Genomic DNA, 7041 nt, shown 5'->3' on the forward strand with positions numbered 1-7041 from the left:
CGGGGCTGGGCTGCGGAAGCTCCGTTGCTGGGCCTCCGGTCTCCGAATAGGATCTTCGTTTCCCGTGCCTCTGCTCTGGGCACCCACAGCGCTGGGCACAGGGCTCTCTTTCAGCCCTGACTCCAGTCCAGCGGAGGCGGGAAGTCTCCAGTGCCCTTGTCCTACACAGCAAAAGTCACACGGTGTGGTTTAAAACTTTCTGTGAAGCATTTAAAGTTTTTAACATATCTGCAGTGAACTTTAATGGGATTCCATAAAAATTGAACACATCTCAGAACTGGCTGGAAGAGTCAGTGAGTGACCTTGGTCGTTTAATTAAATCTGAAGCGAAGATTGAAGAATTCGAGAGTTTTATGTGGCAGCTCCTGGAGAGGAGTGAGCAGGGGTCAGGGGCGACCAGCTCGTCCTGGAGGTGGGTTGGGGCGGGGAAGGCTGCTGGTGAGATTCCTAGACGCTGAGCCGTCTTAGGGGGCGTGCAGGACTTCCAACCACCCCACTCTGTCTTCAGGATCACCTGACAGGGCTCACCCTCTTTGTGACAGCTGAGGCCACAGTGTTGTGACAACCACACAAAAGCCCCTTCTATTTCCCACAGTGACCCAGCGTCCCAGGAGGAGGTGGAGAAGGACGAGAGGCCAAAGACATGCAGGGACATGCAGGGACAGGCCACGAGGCCTCTGCCCCACTGCAGACCCCAGCAGTGGAGGTGCCAGGACAGCGGTCACTTGACCTGGCTCCTGTCCTCCTGTCACCATGCAGGCTGATGGCACTCGGGTCAGCCCAGGGGGCTTGGGGCTTCAGAGGGAGAAGCTGGGACCTGAGAGGTCATGAGTGTGTCCTGGAGACCCAGGTACCTCTGTGCTGACCTTGACACCAGCCACACACACACACACACACACATACACACACACACAGAGATAAACGGGCAGGCACACATATGCACGGTGCACACACACAGGCCCTCACACAGCTTGCACACAAGGCCGCCGCCCACACCCCGCTGCCACACTGCCATCTGAGTGCACAGCAGCCCCAGCAGCGGCCCCAGTCCCAGGCATGATTTATGGCGTGTGCCATCGCAGTATCTGGGCCACAGGAAACATAATTGACAAGGGAACTGTCATCAGTGATTCCGGGTGTGTGGTGGGGTCTATCTTAAAGGCAGATCAAACGGGAAAGAAACATTTCTTTGAAGTAAAATGTTCCTGCTGAGGCGGGGCTGCAACACCTCGGCCCTGCGGCAGGGACAGCGACTAAGGGCCAGGGATCTTCATCACACTCACAGGAAAGGTTGGCAGGGTCTGGAGGAGCAGGGGAGGGTGCCCGGGCCCACACCTAGGAGGTACCACGGCTCCAGAGCCTTCCCCCCCGCTAGCCCAGGCCATCCATCTGGACCAGGTAAACTGTAGGGGCTGTAGGGGCTGGGCAGGGGGAGCAGTGTGCAGCCCCGTACCCCCACCTGAGCCTAGCGCAGGCCCTCCCTTCTGACAAGGCCTGGCCCTTCAGGTCCCCGTGTGTCCTGTCCCCGGGCCTGGGTGGGCCTCTGAGAACCAGCATGCCTGCCCTTGCTCCTGTGTGCAGGGCCACCGGCCACCCGCGGCCTCCTCCTCTCCCCTCCTGCCTGACTCTTCCTGGATGCCCAGGCCCAGGGGCCTGAGGCGGGGATACCTCCCTTCACATGCCTCAAGGCCACTCTTCCCTCTCCCTGGGCTTCAGGAGGGGCTTCTGGTCACCACCTCCGAGAATGCCCACCTCCCTGAGACCTCTCATCCTCCCTGAACAGAGACCGGCAGCCCTGGCCTCCAAAGACCTTGTCAGCCTCAGCCTGCTGATCACCCAGGGCCAAGCACGTCCCTCTGTAAATGCCTGGGGGGGGGCACTGTCACACTCGGCCCTGCAGATGAGGAGAGGAGAAGGGAGAGGAAGCCTGGTCGCGCAGCAGAGCTGGGAGCAGAAGCCAGTGGCCACCAGCGCACCCCCCTTAGGCCAGAGTCCAAGGCACAGCGTCCTGTGTCCACTGTGACAGAGGACCTCAGAGGGCACTCCAACAGTTCCTGGGCACAGGGAGCCCAGCCGGTCTTGCTGGGCTGAGCCAGCTGCTGGCAGGGCGGGCTCCGCGGGGCTCCTTCTGCAGCGTCCCCACCCTTCCCTTCTGAGCCTACAAGGCCACCTGCCTTCCTCACCTTGGACGTGTCCCCCGTCTCCAAAGCCAGCAACGGTGAGTGGAGACTCGGAATTCCCCTGCCATTCTGCCTCCGACCACTGCTCAGGAAGACCCCGTGACGGCACTGGCCACCTGCATGAGTCCATCCCAGGATCCCAAGGCTCATCATCTCTGCACAGTCCCTTTCCCGTTCCCAGGCTCTGGGGGTGGGGACATGGATGTCTTTGAAAGCCATGGTCCTCCCACTGGCCCCTAATATGAGGGTCTTGAGGGACAGCAGGAACCACTGCACAGGGAAGGAGGACAGATGTGGGAAGGCTTGGCACCCCACAGCCCAGGAGGAACTGTTTCCCTGGATCCAACCAGACCTGAGCTCACTGGGCCAGAGGCTCCCCCTAAACTCCACAGACAGCAGGCTGAACCCTCAGACCTTCTCTGCAATGTCAGGACCACCCTTGTCCATCCCACATGAAGATCCTGCTCAAGGGCACCTTGGACAGCCTTGGGTCCTCAGCTCAGAGCCCAGCAGGCTTCGGTGTGTGCAGCACCATCTTGCTGACCTGCAGCGGCGGAGGCAGCACCTACAGGCAGGGCTGGGTGGGAAAGACAAGAGGCCAGGGTGGGGGCATTGGCCCTGGGGCTGGGGAGTCAAAAAGAGGAGCTTGTTTGCCTCAGGGAGGGCCAATCCTGGGCCTCCAAGCTGCCCCAGCCTCCTTCTCAGGCCACCTGGTGAACAGGTAGCTCCCGGCCCCCTTGACCAGGTCCAGCTGACAGAACACAAAGCTATATTCCTCTGTCCCCATGATCCAAGCAAAGTTCAGGGTCTCCCTGGCTTAGATGAGGTCACATGGTCACCACTACTGGGTCTGGGCATCCAGCCCAGGTGCCCTGGTCCCCTCCTCCTTCCCAGGAGGGCTTGGAGTCCAGGGCATACGAGGCACATGGCTGAGCATGTGAAGGTGGCTGTCTTCGTTACTCCTACGGGAGAGAAAGGAGGCAGAGGTGGGAGAGGCCCCGGGTACTTCCTCCACCTCCGCTGACCTCGGGAGAATGGTCTGCAGCTGCAGCCTGAAGGCAGGCTGTGGCTCTGGTGAGAGAATGTGCCCCTCCAGGGGCATAGTCAGCCTCCAGCTCACAGGGACACACATGGGGACCCAACCAAGACTTGGGGAGTCCAGCCCGCCCTCCGTGCACGATAGTCCCTCCCCATCTGGTGGCCGAGCCGCGCAGTGCCGGGTCCTGGGCAGCTCTCATTTCATATGCACGTGGCAACGGGTATTTTGAGAGCGTAGCTAATCCCTGAATATTACAAATAAAATGTGCTGATCGATGAGGTAGTTGTTTGCTGTAGAATAGTCCTGGGCTCGGCCAGGCCAGCTCCGGCTTAATCACTGTCATCGGAGAGTGGATTCCAGAAGAGGGTGTTGTGACTCGCATCGACCTGCCAGTGTGGGCATGGGCGCTCAGCAGTGAGGGGCGGCCGGCCGCCTTTCTGCTCTGTATTGGGAACACGTCAGGACCGTCCGCATCAAGCCACCCGTATTGATAAGCTGGTAGCTAAAGATGCCCCCGATGGCGTGATTGATCGCTGCATATTAACCGAGGTCGTCGGAGCAGAGAGATATGATACTTCCATGGCCGCCTCGCCGCGCTCAATTTAACAATCCATCTTCATTTCCCTGGTGTTTTTCTCCTTCTTCTGGGCCTTTTTCCCTTTCCTCAATTAATTGCCGTCCATTAGGTGATGAACAGAGCAGCTCTCACACTCTGCCTGACGAGACCCTCTCGGGATGGCCAAGTGCAAAATGCTCCAGGTTGGTCCCGGAAGACTACCGGGGAACCTGAGCCTGCGTCACGGACGGCCCTGCCTGCGGTCCTTCAAGTTCTGGTGCCTGATGCAGATGTTCTGATGCAGATGGGACAAAGGGAGCTGGGGTGGCCGGTCCCCTTGGATCTAGCAAGGTTCGGTCACTGAGTAGGCTGCATGTTCCTCCACATTTCTCCTGATTTGTGGGGTGGCCTTTTCTGGGCCTGGAGGAAGGACAAGAGTCAAATTCTGAACATTCCCAGCTGTTAAGTGGAGGCCAGTGAGAGGGGCCTGAGTTCCAAAGCATCCAAGCGTGTCCCTTGCACAGAGTGGCCCCGCTCCTTTCCTCCAGAGGCAGCTCTGTCCTGTAACTAGGGATCTGCCCTTGAAGCCAAGCCAGGCCCGGCCTCTACAACTGGGGTCCATTCGTGGGGCCCACCTCCATGGTGCCTGCTGTGAGCTCAGAGTGCGGGAGGGGCAGACCCAGGCCCCGTTCCCCCGGAGAGCAGGAGCTCAGGGCCTGAAATCTTCCCACACCACCAGCCTCAGTGTCCTCGCCTGGACAGAGGGGGAAGGAGGGTCTGAGCCTCTCATGGTGCCCAGATGGGACAAGGCCATCTCGCCCGTGACAGCCCAGAACAGCACCGTGCCTGTTGTTGGTGCACAAGGAACCTTGGCTGCCCACACTCACCAAGGGACGAGTCGGGAGGGGGACGGAGTGGGGCCGCAGAGCTGGGGGGGGTGGAGCTCACCGCGGGTCCAGCACAGCCCCAGGGAGGGTGGAAGGTGAGTTCCCAGAGCCCAGCCCTCCAGCTCCCAAGGCCGTGGCCCAGCCCTGTCCTCAGCTCTGATGCTAATCCCTGGGACCTGGTGGGAGGACAGCACTCCCTGGGAGGAGGCAGACTGGGTCTTGGGAGCCCAGGGAGAGCGATAGGTGTGTGTATGTCAGGTTCCTGTCTGAATTCCTGGTTTCCGGGTGCAGATGGCTCAGTCTCAGGGCTTCCTCCCCTGGGTGTCCCTGTCTCCAGTGCTCCAGGTGTGCTCCCCTGTCCCCCTAGCAGACCCCTACTGTTGCTGTAAGAGGTCGCCAAACCTAGTGGCAAAACACAGGCACCTTCTCTTACCGTCTAGGTCAGAGCCTGACCTGGCGTCTCCTGCTGGAAGGGAGCCCAGGTAGGGGCAGGGCTGGCTCTTTCTGGAAGCTCCGGGTGGAGGCCCGCTCCTGACCTGTGCAGCTCCCAGGCCCCTCCTCCATCTTCACACCAGCGGTGACATCTGCCCCTTTCTGCAATCATCTCCCCTGACGTGCCACCTCGGACACCTGTCTCCCTCTTGCAAGGACCCTCGTGTTGACAGTGGCCCCGTGTAACCCATCTCCAGCTCAGCTGACCAGCAGGTTTCCCTGAAGGCGGCCACCTGGGGTCTAGCTCAAGGACCAGATGCAGTATCACTCTCCGGCAGCACAGGGCTGCAGCCTGGGCCGCTGCCTCGTCACCTCTGCAACTTTACATAACGGTTTAGAGGTTTGGTTTCTATTTAACGTTAAGCTGAGCTAGATTGCTACATCATCAGGTGACCTCCAGCCTGGTCAGGGAGGAGACTGCAGCTCCCGAGGGAGACAACTCACAGACAGCCCTCCAACTCCGTCCCTCCACAGGTGCTCTGACGCGGTCGTTGGCTTTGTTATGGGTGACAGCAGGCCTCCTTCCCACTGTGGTAAATAATTAAAATATTTTTTTCTCCTGGTTGTGTTCTTTCCAAAGTAACCCTTTCATTAAGCCATTTAATGTTTTCCTGCTCTGTTATCTGCCTTTTTTCAACTTTTGTGTTTCCTCTGCTCTTCTTGTCGTCTGTCATGTTTCTCATTAAATTTCCTGTTTTTGTTCTTTTGTTATGAAGGCTTATTTTTTTTGTCCTAAAACAAGCTTTGAACTCAAAACCTGAGAAGCGTGTTTTTCAGCGTGAGGACTGTCACGGAGCTGTCGTTGCGCACACCTGCTCCTGTGGGCGCCTCCGAGTGACGGTTTTCACACAGTCTTGCATTCCTTCCTGTTGGTCTGCTCTTCGCACCCATTCTTCGTGGGGAATGATAATCCTCTGATAACACAGTCATCGCCATGGCAACCGGAGGCAATGTCACCAATGGGATGATGACTTCAAGAGTGGGATTTGCATCTTCTTCCCACTGCGTGCACCCGGCGCCTCGACATGCACTGTTGCCTGAGTGGCCCCCGAGCTGGGATCAGGAGCTGGGAAAACAGCAGTGACATCTGAGCCCGGCACTGCAGCCTGCCACTGGAGCCACACAGAGCAGGTGGACTGGTCCCCACTTTCTTCTGTTTGGTCCCCTGCCCTGCCCCGCCTGCCACAGAGCTGGGTGTGGAAACACAGGAGAGATGCTCAGGGGCCCAGTGGGCTCAGGCGCCGAGCCATCAGCAGCACCTCCCCTGCTCTGGGTTAGTGGTGAAAAGCCGGGGAAGGACAGACAGGCAGACGGATGGACTCCCAGGGTGGGACAGAGCATGCATCCAGCAGCCTCGGGCTCCATGGAAGGTGGCTTTGGGAGTCAGAAGGCTGGTATGGCACTGCCCTGGGTCTCAACCTCTGCTTCTGCCTTTGATTAGTTACTGAGCAAATCTGCAATTGCAGCCACTGTAAAGGAAGGCTTTACACCTTTATTTATTATTATTTTTAAATTACATTGTATATTCACAAACCAGCAAAGGAAGCTGCAGGCGGGGAAGTCAGCATGGCCAACACTATGGGGGCTGCTGGACCTCAGGCTCTTGAAGCCCTCAGATGCCCACAAGCCTTGGGGGCACTTTCTGATCTTCCCCATGAGGCTTGGTGGGGCAGAGCTGCAGCTCAAGGAGTTTCCTGTGACTCTCCAGAGGGCACGAGAAGCAGCAGAGACCGTCTCAGACCCAGACCTCCCAACTGGGCCTGGTGCTCAGGCCAGAGTGTCCGGTCAGGCTGGCCCTGAAGGAAGGGGAGCCAGTGCCCGGATGCTCAGCTCCTGGGCCAGGCCAGCAGAGATGCCTTCCTTCCTGCTGCCCCTATCACACCTGAG

The 7041-nt window shown here is 58.7% G+C and overlaps 1 long non-coding RNA gene across 1 annotated transcript; it reads right to left on the reverse strand.

The window, feature by feature from the left end:
• Nucleotides 1-282: 282 nt before the first annotated feature.
• Nucleotides 283-5671, reverse strand: LOC144378215 (uncharacterized). Its single transcript, XR_013439902.1, has 2 exons — nt 5096-5671; nt 283-4195 (listed from the first exon to the last, which is right to left on the reverse strand). It is a non-coding gene; the product is annotated as an uncharacterized LOC144378215 (long non-coding RNA).
• Between the last annotated feature and the right edge of the window lie 1370 nt (nt 5672-7041).

The sequence above is a fragment of the Ictidomys tridecemlineatus genome, chromosome 5 (assembly GCF_052094955.1).
Source record: "Ictidomys tridecemlineatus isolate mIctTri1 chromosome 5, mIctTri1.hap1, whole genome shotgun sequence".
Lineage (NCBI taxonomy): Eukaryota > Metazoa > Chordata > Mammalia > Rodentia > Sciuridae > Ictidomys > Ictidomys tridecemlineatus.